Source organism: Mauremys reevesii, linkage group 2 (genome assembly GCF_016161935.1).
Source record: "Mauremys reevesii isolate NIE-2019 linkage group 2, ASM1616193v1, whole genome shotgun sequence".
NCBI classification, from domain to species: domain Eukaryota; kingdom Metazoa; phylum Chordata; order Testudines; family Geoemydidae; genus Mauremys; species Mauremys reevesii.
This window is the reverse complement of record NC_052624.1, coordinates 229728669-229744487: the sequence shown is the minus strand read 5'-3', so window position 1 is coordinate 229744487 and position 15819 is coordinate 229728669. Positions and strand designations below refer to the sequence as shown.

At 40.7% G+C, this 15819-nt stretch overlaps 1 protein-coding gene and 1 long non-coding RNA gene across 2 annotated transcripts in view; one reads left to right on the top strand and one right to left on the bottom strand.

Moving 5' to 3' along the window:
* Nucleotides 1-15819, bottom strand: part of SULF1 (sulfatase 1) — a 287776-nt gene that overhangs the window by 164425 nt on the left and 107532 nt on the right. The window lies entirely within an intron of this gene.
* On the top strand, nucleotides 1522-5452 carry LOC120397200. Its single transcript, XR_005593715.1, has 4 exons — nucleotides 1522-1629; nucleotides 2989-3119; nucleotides 4390-4427; nucleotides 5323-5452. It is a non-coding gene; the product is annotated as an uncharacterized LOC120397200 (long non-coding RNA).

Below are 15819 nucleotides of genomic sequence, written 5' to 3'. Positions count from 1 at the left end.
TCACAACATGATGTTGTTTTCTCATAGCCATCTCTACCTTTATCTCTTACTTTTTATCCCTCATACCATGCTCTTTTGCTAATAAACTTATTTTGATTTCTTATAAATCATCAGTACCATGTAATTTCAGTGACGTGTATACGTCTGGAAAGCTGACAGGCTGGAATGTTTCATTATCTCTGCAAAGGCAGCAAAGCTAACACTTTCTTTATGAGGGTCCAGTGAGAGGGCCTGGTCCCTGCAGCAGCATGATTTGGGGGTGAATTTGGGACTGGCAGGTTACTAAGTTCAGCCTGCAAGAATAACTAGGTTGTGCAAAAGCCAGGGTGAGGCTTGTGGGCTGCTGGCAGGCTGTTGGGATTGGAGTTCTGGACCAAAGCTGCACAGCTATAAGACACCCAGGGGGTTACAGGTATAGTGTTTTGTACCTGTGGATATTCGCAGACCATTTTTGTGGATTGCAGCACGGATGAGGATACAAATTTTGTATCGACACTCGGCTCTGCGACACACTCACCCAAACAAAGTGGCTGTCATCCAGCTTGCAGGCTCCAGCTCAGCTCTCTGAATCCCGCAGCAGCATGCTGGGCATTCTGGGAGTTGTAGTCCCCAGCTTGCTCAAAGGGAGGAGGTAAACAACAACTCCCAGAAGGGAGTGAGCCAAGCGCCATTTTGAAGGTGAAGTTGTTCTTTAAACGAGCAGGTGGCAATGGCTGCATGCATTAAAGCCGCTGCAACTGCATAGAGCTGTTAGAGTTACCAATTTTCTGACTGCAGAAAACCAAACACCCTTGTCTGTCCCCGACATTGCCCCTAGGCTCACCCCTGCCCCGCCTTTTCTCCAAGGCCCCGCATCCCGCGTACTCCATCCTCACTTCCTCAGTCACTTGTTCTCCCCCACCCGCTCTCTCTTACTCATTTTCACTGGGCTGGGGCAGGGTGTGGGAGGAGGTGAGGGCTCTGGCTGGGGGTGCGGGCTCTGAAGTGGGGTCGGGGATGAGGGATTTGAGGTGCAGGGGGAGCTCCAGGCTGGGGGAGTGGAGCCAAGGGGTTCGGAGTGTGGGTAGGGACTCTGGGCTTGGACAGGGGGTTGGGGTGCAGGAGGCGTGAGGGCTCTGGGGTGGAGCTGGGGGTGAGTGATTTGGCATGCAGGAGAAGGCTCTGATCTGGGGCCAAGGGGTTCAGAGGGTGGAAGGAGGATGGGGCATGGAAGGGGGTGAGGGGTGCAGGCTTCAGGCACGCTTCTCTCAGGCGGTACCCAGAAGCAGCGGCATGTCCCCCCTTCTGGCTTCTATGGGGAGGTGCAGCCAGGTGGCTCTACGAGCTGCCCTACCTGCTGGCATCATCCCCACAGCTCCCATTGGCTGTGGTTCCCAGCCAGTGGGAGCTGTGGAGCCGGTGCTTGGGGCGGGGGCAACGCACGTAGGAGCCGGAGAGGGGACATGACGCTGCTTCCGGAAGCCGCACGGAGCCAAGGCAGGCAGAGAGCTTGAATGACCACCCTGATTTTGGGGAACTACAGATATTGAGAGTAATTTCAGCCTTTGTACAAATAGGATAACTAAAAGGCCTAGACAAGTGGTGAAGATAGCTATTCATAGTGTTATGCATCTTCAAGGATAACAGATGGTAAGTTGGGAACTTTCTCATAATACAAGAACCGGGGGAGACTCAAAATAAAAAGAAAACTAATGAGGAGTTTTTGAACATGAATACACTTCCACGAGATATTGAGGCAAACACCTTAGCAGAAAAGTCCACTAATTTAGTTCTTTTTGCTTCACCATAGACTTGTCACTGAATTCCGATTCCCTGTTTAATTTTGCAGCTCTCAGGGCAGTCAGAGTGAAGTCTTCAACTGTTACCACATCAATTTACCTCCCCTCTCAAATAAATCCCTAAATGCCATGGTTTTATATATTTTTAAAAAGCCATGAAAATCACAAAATCCATGACTCCCATGACATCTATGACAAGGGTGAAACCTTGTATGGATAAAAATAAACCCTGACATTACATAACATTTAAAACTCGTCATACTCCCTGGATAGTACTATAAAATTGAATGCACTCTGTAATGTACAGAATAATAGATAATAATCATTCAGAATTCTCTGCAATAAAATGATCTAGTCAGAATAGAATTTGCAAATCATTCAAAAGTCATTCTTTCCATAGCTGCCTAACTTCCTATGAATGTGGGTTTATAATGTCTTCCACATTTGGAAATAATGTCCCAGCATCACAACATTTTAAACAGTTTGCTTTTATCGGACCCTGCCTGGAGTGAGAACTGTGATTATAACTCTCACACCAGTACTTGCCATATATATCCCTTTCCTACTAATGCTGTCCGGATTCCTTAAAAGTATTTACACACTACTTGGAAAAATACCAAACTTTTTTAAAAAATGTGAATTTACACCAAGCATATTTAAGCTTCTCTCTCTGAAACTGAGTCACGCCAGTGAAAGCTCAAAGAAGGCATGCCAGTATGAAACTTCAACTTCTGCTGCTTATGACTTGAACAAGCTCCCCCACTTCAATTATAAAGCGCTAAAAAGAGGAAACCTCTGACAACTAACAAGATGACATAATTAAGACAACCCACAGCAAAACACATTCTGGCTGGAAAGCAAAGTTCTTGGGCTCTGACTTTTGCTTGCAGCACTAGGTAAAAAAAAAAAAAAGATACAGGGAAAACAACTACAAAGTCAGTCTGTATCTGACCCAGTCTTCACTGAGGAGGAACATGGAAAAAAAATCCAATTTCATTTAGGGTAAATCTCCCAAATCACAAGAACAATTGGTAATACAGACGTGCCTGGTATGTTCAACATTCTACCAAGCAAATTAGCGCAACAAAAATGCAGTTTCATGCAGCAATTTTTAGATCTTTTTTGTGCCTCTGGAATTTCTGACCCTTTGTGTCTATCGGTAGATCTGTTGGGGGGCACAGCAGTTATATTGGTCCTGTTCTTTTTTCAGATTATTTTTACCTCACTATGAGGGACATCTTTGTGAGCTCTGAACACTTTTACAGCTGTTGGGATGCTAATGGGAACTTCATGTGTACCCAGCACAAGTGCTCTCAAGAAGAAAACAAATGTCAAACTGAGGTATGTGGAAGTCGCCATAAATATGTCTTTGAATGTTTACCATCTGGAACAGTAGATTACATTTTGACAAGAAGCTGGACTACCCTACGAGCATTGTCTTTTAAACAGCCCCATCATTACAAGGGAAGGGAAAACATGATTTAATGTCCCCACTTTCTTCATAAGCTTTTCTGACGATATTGGGCAAACTATTTTTCCATAGTAAAATGATTAAAAGATGGACGTATATTTATCCAAACATTTTCTTAAAAGATTACATCTGATGACCCATCTGACAGAAATCCATGGAGAAGGCAGCCTTATAATTAAACACTGACAGCAGAATGTGCAGTGCAATTCACATTCCTGAAACTGCTGCACCTTGTCTTTGTTAGCAGGCTAAGCCATATCTTCATGGACAGAAGCTGTCTTAAGGGACTTCACATCAACCAAAAATGGGTAGAATAAAGTGAAGAAATCAAATGTAAAGTTAAAAGTAGTTTATTCCTTGTATAGGAGGTTTTAACACGAGCCTAGTTTGGTATTTTGTTTTTTAAAAAAAAACCAACCCTGCAAAAGTTTCCACTGCTCATTAGAAAGAAAAACTGGGCTGAGTGAAAAATCAATATGCTCCAATTTCTTCACCCAATCCCAGTCAGGTTATGCCGTCTTATTAGGATTTAGCTAATACTCTCTTTAAAATTGCTGTGGGTCATTTATGAGGATACAGTCTTATTAAAGAATGTGTTTGAAAATACAAGCTGAGAACAATCTGTAAAGCAGCCAAACAGCCTGTTTTTTTTTTTAAAAAAAAAGTTGGTTTGAGGCAAAACGATATGTGCAACTTGAAACATGGTTTTATGGGCATCGTTACACAGTTGAGTGCCAAAATCACAAAGCACCAGCCTTAAATCCCCTTGCTCAGCCTACTAAACGGATCTTATTTCAGAACAGATTACACACAGAATATCTCACCTGTATATGATGAGGACAGTGTTAGATTTCTTTCACAAATGGGAGAAACCAATCATTCATGAGCACCACAGGTGTGAGAGAGTTACTGTATGGAAGATCTGTTATAGTGGCAAAAGGAAACATATAATTTAGTTACTCTTTAAGGGAAGCCTTTTTTAAGGATTTATTTTAAAATAAGCCACTTCAACCTTCAGTACCTGTCAAAATAGAGAGACTAGAGGAATAAACTGGGAAGATTAATTCTAAAATATCCAGAATCTAATTCGTAATCACTTTTTAGGCTTTTTATTTAATTTGGTGGCTTTTTTCTTCCCAGATGCCAGTGAAATTAATAGTCATTAAATGAAAGTGACAGTAAGTACTTACAGTGACTAATTTCTAATTCAATTTCTGCCTCTCTTCATGCCTAACGGTAAAAAATCCCTTTACATTTAATTAACACTTCAGCTAGCCTGTTTAGAATCTATAAATATAGCCGGCCTTTAATGATCCGTTATAGTGATGCTACTTAGTTTTCAGTGACTTGTAAAACTTTCACAAACAGATCTGCAAATGAATTACATCCATCTGCTCTGCTGCAGCTGCAAGCGCTGTATTACATTGTATTCTCTCACTTCCTCCTTTTTCTGCTTCGTTCCTAACTTTAAATCCATGTGTAAGCCAAGCTAACTATACCCCAATCATCAGGAGCCCAGCCAGGTCTCTATAAAGGAGTCTTCAAACTTTACAGACATATCAAATGTACTTTCAAAACATTTTGGTTCGTTTCACAATGAGGCAGAGACAGTCTACGCTGCCTAAAAGCAGTTAAGCATCTTGTCAGAATCTCAGAAAAACCATGCTAGGATTTTTTTCTCCCAATAGTTTTCATTAATTCATTAATGTAAACACAGAAATGAAACTACTCTTATAGCACTGGCGATCTCTCATTTACTGAAGGTTTTAAGCACATGTGTGAGAGCGAGAGGGAGACATTAAGTAGGAGATACACTGTTCCAAAAGAGATTTTCTAATCTACACCTTCAAAAGCGTGACCTTAACTGCATTAAGAGTGTTAGTTCTATGAAGACAGCCAAGCATCAAGCTATGTTCGCAGTTATCTGTCAGCCATACAATAGCTGCATTGATAAGGCAGCAGCAACTGGCTTTGACAAGTGTGCTGTGCTAGCATTCCTTTCAAAACCATGAAGGGGTGGGGGGAGGCATTAAATGTCTTTTACTTTACCTGAACAAACTGCTTTTCTTTTAGCTGCTGAAAATGAATCCTCCTCCTTCTCCCAAAAGCTAAGTAGCTCTTCTTTTGCTTGCAACTCACACTTGCAGAAGACCACACAGCTCCAGCAAGGCAGCCTCCGTTCCCTAATCCCCACTCGAATGTGATGACACACACTAACCCCAACCATCTGTTGAAACACGTCCTCAAGCACTCAGCACAGTGGTGTGTCAAGACGGGCTGCCCAATCCAATCGCTGGGGCTGGGTGTCTCTTAAGGAGCTGGAGGCAGAGACAAGGACAGAAACTGTAGCTCTGAGAACTCTTAGCAAAGTAACCTGAGATTTTGGGAGAGAAAAGGGCGGCTATAAAGTAGAAGTGGGAGGTGCTGGTGGGAAGGTAGAGGGAGTGGATTGTTCTGGTGGCCAGTTGTGTTATTTCTCACAACTCCTTGTATTCCCAAGGGACCATTGGGACCCTCACAGTAGGATGCACAGAAGCACAACAGCGACAGTAAAATCTTTTTATTGCAGGTCTATTGAGGGCAATCTCCTCTGAGAGACACTTTCCTAAAAAGAGAGAAAAGATGCAGCTTGAGATCTTGATAAAGTGTTAATGTGGGAGTCGTTTGCACGGAAATGTGACATTTGCATCTTGAAATCCAAACTCCCACCTTCCCATGATTACTCTGTGGCTGCCTCCAGCATTCCAAGGGAAAAGAAGGGAGAGGCAGCTAAAAAGCACAAAGTTTTTATACAGCATAGAGGTCTGCACTGTTTACCACAAATCTATACTTCTCAATATTAAATGTCAATATGTGGATTTCTATTCATCTTAAACAGCACATTTTCAAGGGCTAAAAGTTGGTTACTCCTATTTTCAAAATTGTCTTCTTGAACATGCAGGTTTTTGTAAGGATTAAAACTAACAGCAATGTCTCTTCATTCTGTGATTAAAAGCACATTCCAAGTAACTCATGGACTACTTTCCTTTAAAGTTTTATTTTCCAGATTCTGACCAAACCAGGACAGTGTCGTTCCCCCCACCCTCCATTCTGGCTGACTCTCCCACCCCTCTCTCAAACTCACTCTTTTAAATGGAGATGTCCTCAGAAATTTCAATACTTTAGAAATAATTTCCCTTACATATAAGCATTCTATACCCAGTACATGCCAGTTCTCAGGCATCGGGATTTGGGATATCTGGGTTCTGTTCCTGGCTGTGACCTTGTGCCAATTTCTGTGCCTCAGTTTTCTATCTATAAAATGGGGATAGTGATACTTCTCTACTTCACCGGGATGCCTTAAGGATAAATTCATTAATTTATGTGAGAAACTCAGATACTACTGATAAGTGACCCAGAAAAGCCTAAACAACAAATAGATGCTTCCTCCCTTGTTCACTGAAATAGGATGGTGTGGGAGAGAGAGAGAAACAAAACAAAAAACCACCCAAGGATTTTTTACTTTGTTACCAAGTGCCTGACTTGCCGTTTGCATTAAATCTACATTTCACATTATGACAGATGTTGCATTTCTTTGAAATGGGAAAGGAAAAGCTAAAAGAATAAGTGTTGTTCTGGCATTAAAGGTTATTCCAAAAAGTGCTAAAATCCAATGTGTAGAAAGGTTTGCAACTGTAAACAGTTTTAATACACTCGGCACTGCCATCTAAAGGAGAATATCTTAAAGCCCGGAAAGGTTGATTTGGTTTGCTTGTTCTTTAATACCTTGGGCATGTTGTTGGAGGCTATTTTAGAATCAGTAGTGGGGAAAAAAATGAAACATTTTATAAAACATGAGGTTAGCGAGTTATAATTTGTGCTCAGTTAAGTAGTTGCCATAGCTGACCTGTAGAAACAAGGAAAAGAAAAGAAGCACTAGAGAGTCCTGATTGAATTTGTTCAAGTTCTTCCCAGAAGTGATTATATGGTGTCTGTTTCAGCCTATTAAATTGAAACTGCCTTCACAGATGTTGGGTATTCACTAAAACACTACTCCTTAATCTGCTAAATCCAGAAAAACAAGCAACAGAACAATATTTTCAACAATGCTAAATTGCAAGGCAGGGATGAAACTACTGTCCCCTTGGGTATCATAAGATTTTAAACAGTGACAATTACTGCTTCAAGGCAGGTTTTTGGGTTTTTTTTATCCTACCAGACTGAGGTCTGGAAAGACTCTGGATAACTTTGTAGATTCAGAAAACCCAGGAGGCATTATTAAACTAGTTTGTGTTCTCTTTAACTATATTTCAAGTACAAAAGAAAGAACCTAAGAAACTGCAAAAGTGTTGAATAATAATTTTACCAGTATTGTATTAGTAATGCAGAATGTATTAAAAATGCAGAACAGTCAGATGTGGAACATCAAAGACACAAAAATAATTTATTATATATCATCTTAGATTCTGAATCTTTGCATAAATCATTGATCATCTGAGGACTCGCTCTATTCTATGTCTACCATATGAGAAGCAACTAAATGTTAATATTTTAAGCTAGCTTTAGTTAAAATTGTTATATTTCGTTCTAGCAATATGAAAGGCAATTATGTACAATACAAGCATTTTGATATAATGCTTATGTACCCACATGAACACACCCATTATGTGTGTGTGTACATATACATATGGTAGGTATCTTACACACATACTTGGAAATAATTCTGTTTTCATTTCTTTATATCAGTCTAAATCGGTTGTACCTCCACTGATGTCAATGATGTTACAACAGTGTAAAATTGGTGAGATCATAAAGAGGACTCACAATTGTGTATTTTACACACACAAACACACAACAGTCTTCAAAGAGCTTTTTCTCTAACAAAACTTGAATTACAAACTTTCACCTCCAAAAACAAAGTTAGTTACAACCTTTAAGCATTATGCATGATCATGTTTTCAAATAAAAAACTGCTGCTGATTTTGTAGGATAACGTAACTGCTTCTCCTGTGACTGAAGCTAGATTTAGTTTGCAGTAGAAGTGACTGTTTATATCAACTAGACTTTTCCATTATTTCCCCTGTACCCCAACTACCATCTGCAAAGAATTTAGGTTTTAAAAGTGAAATTAAAGCTGCACTGAAAGAACTGTACCTGAAATATTGTTAAAATAATGCATCAGAAAACACATTCTCTGGTTGACTCTCAAAACAGTGAACTCCTTGCAGGGTCAGACTGACCCCACTCAGATAAGACTTGTAACAAAGTGAATAATGCACTGTTGTAAGTAACTCAAGACAGTCCTAATATGCAAGATTAATTGTAGGTAACTGTGATATTGAAAAATAGTCACTCCTGTTTTATTCCCACAGTTAACATGTCTCTTCACTTATTAGCTCCAAATAGTTTCCATGGTAACCAACCAGCTCTTGTACGTCAGTGCAATGAGCTTCACTCATCTTTGTCTAGACTCGTCCCCTCCACAGATGGCATTGGCAGTTCAGTTTTGTATATGCATGTACACACACACAAGTTAAATGTAATTTATGGTAAGCTTACAGTTTAAACTCTCAAAAGTAACAGAATGCAACCTTCACGGTTCTTACAGAGACTTCAATTCATCCATACTAACATGCACGAGACCCACTCTTGCCTTCACTGTATCCCTATAACTCCTGTTGGGAGTCAATTAGACTTCTACATGCATATATGAGGACAGAACTGGTTCCCCTTTTTATTAAATTACAGCTAAAACACCATGGATAGATAATCCAGGTATTACCTGGATCAAATTCTGGCTTCAGACATGTATACACACACACACACACACACACACACACACTCCCGTTGAAATCAATGAGAGATGCATTGCATGTATGCAAGATTAGAGTGTGCCAATTCGGTAAGTCTTGGTCTCCATGTGTACTATGGGAGAGTTAAAGTTCCTAAAAACTTCAGCCAAGATTTTAAAAGATTAGGTACCTAAAGTTGGGCTCCATATTTTGATTATTTCAAAACCATGCACCACACAATAGCTCCTACTGACGTCAGCAGGAACTGCGGGTGCTCAGTACCTTTGAATAATCAGGCCACTTTTATTTTAATCCATATTTAGAAACCAGTTTTGAAAATTCTGGTACACACACACACTTTTTACGAGGGGTGTGTATGTGTGTGTGCACCCCCCCCCATAAAAAATAAATAAGTTAAAAGAATGCTATTAAGGTTAAATAATCAAGGATTCAGTTTAGGAACTGCCAGAATTAAAATTACTTCTCAGTACAAAGGATGGCTGGTACTAACAGTTTTTTTTTAAATGTAGTTTCCTAGGATTTATGTTTTGTTCTGTGTTCTTCAAAAATAGAAAAAGAAAGGAAAATAATAAAAAATGACTAGTTATATTAAGTGCAACTATAACTGGTCTTCAGGGTTGGAATGTTAGAAATAGATCTTGGGTAGATGGAAAAGGGGGCAGAGTGCAGGTGAGGTGGTCAAAAGTTCATAATAAGGTCAATTTATCACAGGGCTCTGCAATTTATCAAAAGATTGCCACCACTACTACCCCCACACAGAAGAAGGTCAAAGGAGAATTGCAGTGGTTGTCAATCCCAAATTTGTGTTGCTTCACTTGCATCATCTGCACATTTTTTCTTAGTTATTGCTTTTCCCTCTAGCAACTGATTGCTTAGTAATTTATTTTAAAATAAGCCAATACTATACAAAAAACGAATTAAACAAGAGTGCCTCTCACATAAAGCTGTTCACTTTGACTAAGACATCCACTAAAGAAAACCCACCAAACAACCAACCAAAAATCGCTTATTTTTCATGTCATCTTTAAGAAACAGAAAAAGCTAGCAAGACGTTTTTCCAGACTAGGGACTAACATGAAGATTTAATGTACTTGAGAAACTGTGGTTCTTTTCCCCACTGCTGTCAGTTGGCCAAGAATCCCAACCCCAGCCCAGTAAACAAGTGATCAGTGAGAGTCTGATGAGAGCTCACTCCGCCAGACACTTAAAAGGGCAGAAGCAAATGAAGGAAGGAAAATCAACAGTCTTAAAGCAGTCAGCACTAGATAAGTGATTCCATGGTCACCAGTACAGAAAGTGCTTAGGGGAGAGGATATGTGAGTCCTACAATGCTTTAAACTGTGAGAACTCAGTGAACTACGGGCTCTCATAATTTGTACTGACTTCACGTTTTTGGACCCTGCTCAATTTCATTACAGCAAAATTTTGAGGTAAACCATCCAAAACTTATAGCAAAATTGAAAATATGCCAGCAACTTAGTTAGAAGACAAAATGTCTGGGTTGGCTTTTAGTGTTAAATATTAGCAAACTGGGGACAAATAATCATCTTTAAGTCTCTCCATCTTACATAGTTCTCACCACTCTTCCTCTCAGGTCCAAACCTTGTAATGTGGCGCACACACACACACACTCAAAAGTGAAGGGCAAGAATGATTGATAAGTTAAACTCACCAGACTCTGTAAAAACTTTCATTATGAAGGTTCAGTCTGGCCATTTCCCCATGAGACTGCCTCTAATATTACATATAATCAAGGTACTACTTGCCTAAGAAAACAATAAGATCACCAATGTTGCTCTGGACAGAGCGTGGGAATACACACAGTTTCACATACAGATTTATTTTTTCCCTAGAAGTTCAAGGAAGTAACAGTTGTCCTTTTATTTTTACAGTGACAATTGATCACCAACATCCCATAACACTTCAAGAAAGTATTAGTTAACCCCTTTGCAATCTCATCATTCTAGAGCCAGATTGTGAGAGGCCCTTGCAAGGGTGTATGGGAGCGGAGGCAGCACAGAAAGACTTCACCCTCCACAACTGCACAAGCCTCTTTTCTTACGCTTTTGGGGAAGCACAGGGACAGCACATTGCTACTCCTGCTCCCAGCTCTACCCATGAACTACCTGAAAAGGGGGCACATGTATCATAGGGAGTATTATCTGCACTCCTCCAATGTGGAAGGAGCAGGACCAGGAGACAAAGTGCCTACTGGAGCCAAAATTTCCCTGGTGCTCTCTCTGGGGCAATGGGAACCACCTCCTGTACAGGGAGATGACATAAATGCCAAGATCCATCCCCAAATGTGCAAGTATAGACAGGGCCCTCTGTACTTGCAATTCTGAGGCTAAAGGCCCTTTGTGCCATACAAATAGGAACCAAGTCACATGGCAAATTCAGGAAGCAAACAGTAACAGCACGGAAATGTGAACCGTCCAAATTACCTTAAATGGCCAACTGAAATGGAGATGGTCAGGCATTTTTTGAAGAAACATTTTTAGTTGAAAAATGCTGATTCATCAAAACTGAAATGCTTTGCAGAAACACATCAGCTTCTATTGGAAGGTTTCTCAGGCCCAGGATGGAATTTCTGGTCAGCAAGTGAGGAAAAACCCACCTCTCCAAAACAGCCTGCTCTGCCTGTTTCAGATCAGAGACTTGAATCCAGTTTTGCTATGACCTAGCTGCCTACCCTAACCACCAGGGTATACAGTGAATCTCTCTTGCTCACAATATACTTATTTACACAAAAGCAAACAGCTCCAACAGGAGTGATTGAGAGAGAAGCACTCACACTAATTATTGACTACTAGTTAGGCCACTCCCCTGGGATGTGGGAGACCTAAGTACCTCCTCTGCCTGATTTAGAAGCACTCTGGGGTGGGTGGGTTGTTGTACTTAGTCAGTCAGTCAGTCTCTCTCTCTCCCTCATGAAAATTTTTGAAAGGTCTGTTTTTGTTTCTTATAGAGAATAAAACCAAATGTTGAAACCTCAAAATATTATTCAAAATAGAACTTTTGTTTTCTGGCCAATCATACTCTGAGACCTAAAGATGACAATTGAAATGTATCCAATTAGCTTTTTGGTAAAAAGAGATAATACACTTCTCCCATAAACCCAAAATATTTACTATGCTTTCTTAACCATCTATAGCTCTTGACTCCATTGCCAAAACCTCCAGTTTACTTCCTGCAAATGCCCACAACTCACTTTTGTGTTGTCACTACAAAAATCTGAAAAAACAGAAAAAAATGAAAATGTAGGGAGAGTGTAAAAATAATATCAGCATAAATAAGGCAGGGACTCCAGAGTTGATTGGATTATTTGATAATTAGTCAATAAAGCCTCCATTTTAAAATTGAAATTAAGCTCCCGTAGAACTTCTGGACTGCTGAACTAGAGTAACTCAGAAACACAGTAATTGCCAGGCTGGATAAGATCAGCTGTCCATGCAGCCCAGTATCCTTCCTCCAACAATGGCCAGTACCACGTGCTTCAGAAGAAGGTGGACAAAACCCTGCACTAGGCAGTTGTGTAATAATCTGCCCATAGAGAATATTTCTTCCTAACCTCCCTCAGTCATAGGTTGGTTTAGGCCCTGAAGCATGTTTTCTGATCTTGTTTAAAAAATCCTTATTTTTGTAACTCTAGCTATGCTTGTCACCCATCTAACTGTTCAATCCAGTTTTGAATCCCATTAAACTTTTAGCTTTGATATTGTATCAGTGAGTTCCATGAATTAATTGTACACTGTATGGAAAAATATTTTTTTTTATTAGTTTCAAATTTTCTGCCAGTCACTTTAATTGAATGTCCTCTTTTCCTTGTCTTATGAGAAAGGGTGAAGAGAAGTGCCCGGTCTACTTTCGCTATACCATTCAGTATTCTGTGTATTTTTATCATGTCCTCATTTATTTGCCGCCTCTTTCCAGTAAATATCGTATATTGTATACAAAGTTGAACTGATATCCTTATCCTGGGTATCTTCTTGCTGAGCAGCATTAAGTCACTTTGCACTGAGTCCAACAGACTCTGGGGTTTTCCTATTAACCCAAATGGGAAATGTAAACTTGGGGTATTCACTGGATACCTGCTGGAAGGCGCCATGATTACACTGCATGTTGGGACAGTCCCAAGGTATGAGTGGAAAGCCCCAGCCACTGCCTGGAAGTAACTTTTGCAACAAATATCATCCTGCTCTGACCAGCTAGTTGTCGATGTCCAGAGGCCTTTCTGGAGACCACCCAGGGAAACCTTCCTTCTCCTCTCCCCTTCAACTCTTCCTGTTCTGTGAAAGCAAAATCCATTATAGTGGCTGTAACTGGGCCGTGGTAGTCTATTTCCTGGCTCTTCTTGTGTCTAGCCTAATCCAGACCCTCCTTTTATCACTCACGCAGGTCTATGCAACTATTATTTACTATTAACACCAACCTAATGACAGAGTGTGCCCGCAAGTGTTTCACACCTGGGAGAGAATTTTAAAAGGACTGCGGTGAGAAGTTGTACTACTTGGTTTATAGTTCCATTTTGGGAATAGGTCAGAGGGAGCAAGGGATAGTCCATGTGGTTTGCAGATCACTCTTCCTTTTCCTCCCTCCCTCCATTATACCTGCAATTGAAGGGAGGATGAAGCCAGACAACAGTCTGGTGTTTTGGAGATAGTGCAAAAAGCATGATTTCCTACCCCCACTCCTGATTTTTGCATGGCTGGTTTGTCCTGGTTCCAGGGCTGCTCACAGAGCTGACCAGGGGATAACAATTCGGTTTTGCAGCAACTTTCAAGGTTTTAAAATGTCTTTTGGTTCCACATTGTAACAAAACCAAAACTTTTGAACATTTTCACAGCAATGGAATTGTGTCCAAGGGTCTGTTTTTGAATGGAGAGCCTCAGGCTTTCGATTCAGGAAGAAGTGTGGAAATGTCAATGAATGAATCCTGCCAGTTAGGGCACTGGCCTGGAATGCGGGAGATCCAGGTTCAAGTCCCTGCTCTGCTTGATTCAAAGCAGCGTCCTTCTATCCCTGCTTACTCCTACTCAAGTGTAGAGCTGACCACAGGAGGCTTGAACCTAGGTCCCTGGCCAGTTCCCCAGTCACTAGGCCACAGAATGAAACTGTTTCTTTCTCCCTCCCCCCAATCCTGTTTCAATGGAACAGCTATTTCAATTAAATGAAATGTCACTGGAAGTGTTCCAACCAGCTATAGCTGTGCACACTGCACAGTTTACTCCAGCCTAGACCAGCTTTGTGATTAATGGGGATCCAAGTTCTCGCTCACACACACTTAAGGCAATTCAGACCATGAGATGCTCCCCTGGTCCCACTACAAAATGGAAATAAGGAAGTAAGGAGTTATTGTCCTTTTCCTGGAGTTGGAGATAGGATGTGCTTGTGAGATGCAGGCTTTCCATGGACAAAGGATCACCAAAATATAGGCACCTTTAGTGGGCATTTGCTTTGTGGTTACTTAAGGTCAACCCCGCCTATGAACACTTCTGTAACTCCCACTTGGGGTAGAGTTTTTGGTGCTGACAGAAGCAGATAGACCAAGAATCAGAATTAGTGTCTCTGGAGAGCAGTTCATATTTGTTTCTAGAGAGCTTCAAGCAGAGTGACCTTTCCCTTAAATAAGATACAGAAACAGCATGAATGGGCTCCCAATGCTTGTGCTGCTCAAAAAGACAGGAATATATTGTGCTAGGGAGGGCTCTGAAATTTCCTCTCTTTGCGGCATTAAGAAAGGTAACATGGTGCCACTACTTCACAGTAGCATTCTTGCCTGATAAATGCATGCAAAGGTTCTCTGAGAAGCAGATGGGAAGCAGCTGCAGGCAGACATCCACTGAGATCATGGCCTTGCTAAGAAACCAGTTCTTGCAGATATTAAAATTTCTACTTTACCTTCTGAATAAAATCCACATAGGAATTCTATTTTAAATATACCCAGCTTGTCGTTTCTTACAGAGACCCTCCTTTTTTGTAACAGCAGATGAAGTTTCAATGAAGAAAAACATGGATGACACTGACAGAAACACTTAAAATAATTCCAAGTTATTGACCTAGCATCATGCTATTATGGCCCTAATCCCACAGTCACACCAAACAGACAGAACCTTACTGAAGTCAATTAGGTTCCCCATAGACACAAACATCCACTCGCCTGACTCTAGCTGCAGAACCTGGAGGACCCACGTGTGCATGTAGCTGTTGATGCATCAGCAGCACCCAGGACATAGTAAGAAGATACTTTTTCAAAAGCCATATCACACAAGCAATAACAACGATATGCTACTGCTACTAAACAAAATGTTAGTGTTACCGATCATGTTACATAGACAGCCCTGAAAATCCCGTTTTCCCCCTCTTTACAAAAGTAACAAACCAAACAAAAGTAATGGAGTTTATTGGCTATTTTGGAAGTGGCTTAGACTGAGGATCTGATCTGTCTCTTTCACCGGCTTAAGGAAACCAGTGGCAAGACATTTGCCCATTGAATGAGAGTTGTCATTAACTTTTCCTTTAGTCAGTCATTTTAACAACATGTTTTTCCATTGGAAATCAAGTACATTTCCTTTGAAATAAAGAGAAGTAGCCTGTTAAAATACAATTTTGTTGATTTTGAAGGAGTTAAGACTGTTTGGTGTAGATTTTCCCCCTATGCCACTGCCTTTCTTGAAATTAGCACAACCTAAAGCAGCTTGCGTGAACTCTTTCTTATGCTAAACAGACCTTGTTAGTTTAACTGAACAAAAGCTTTGATTGTAAATGTAAATATGTG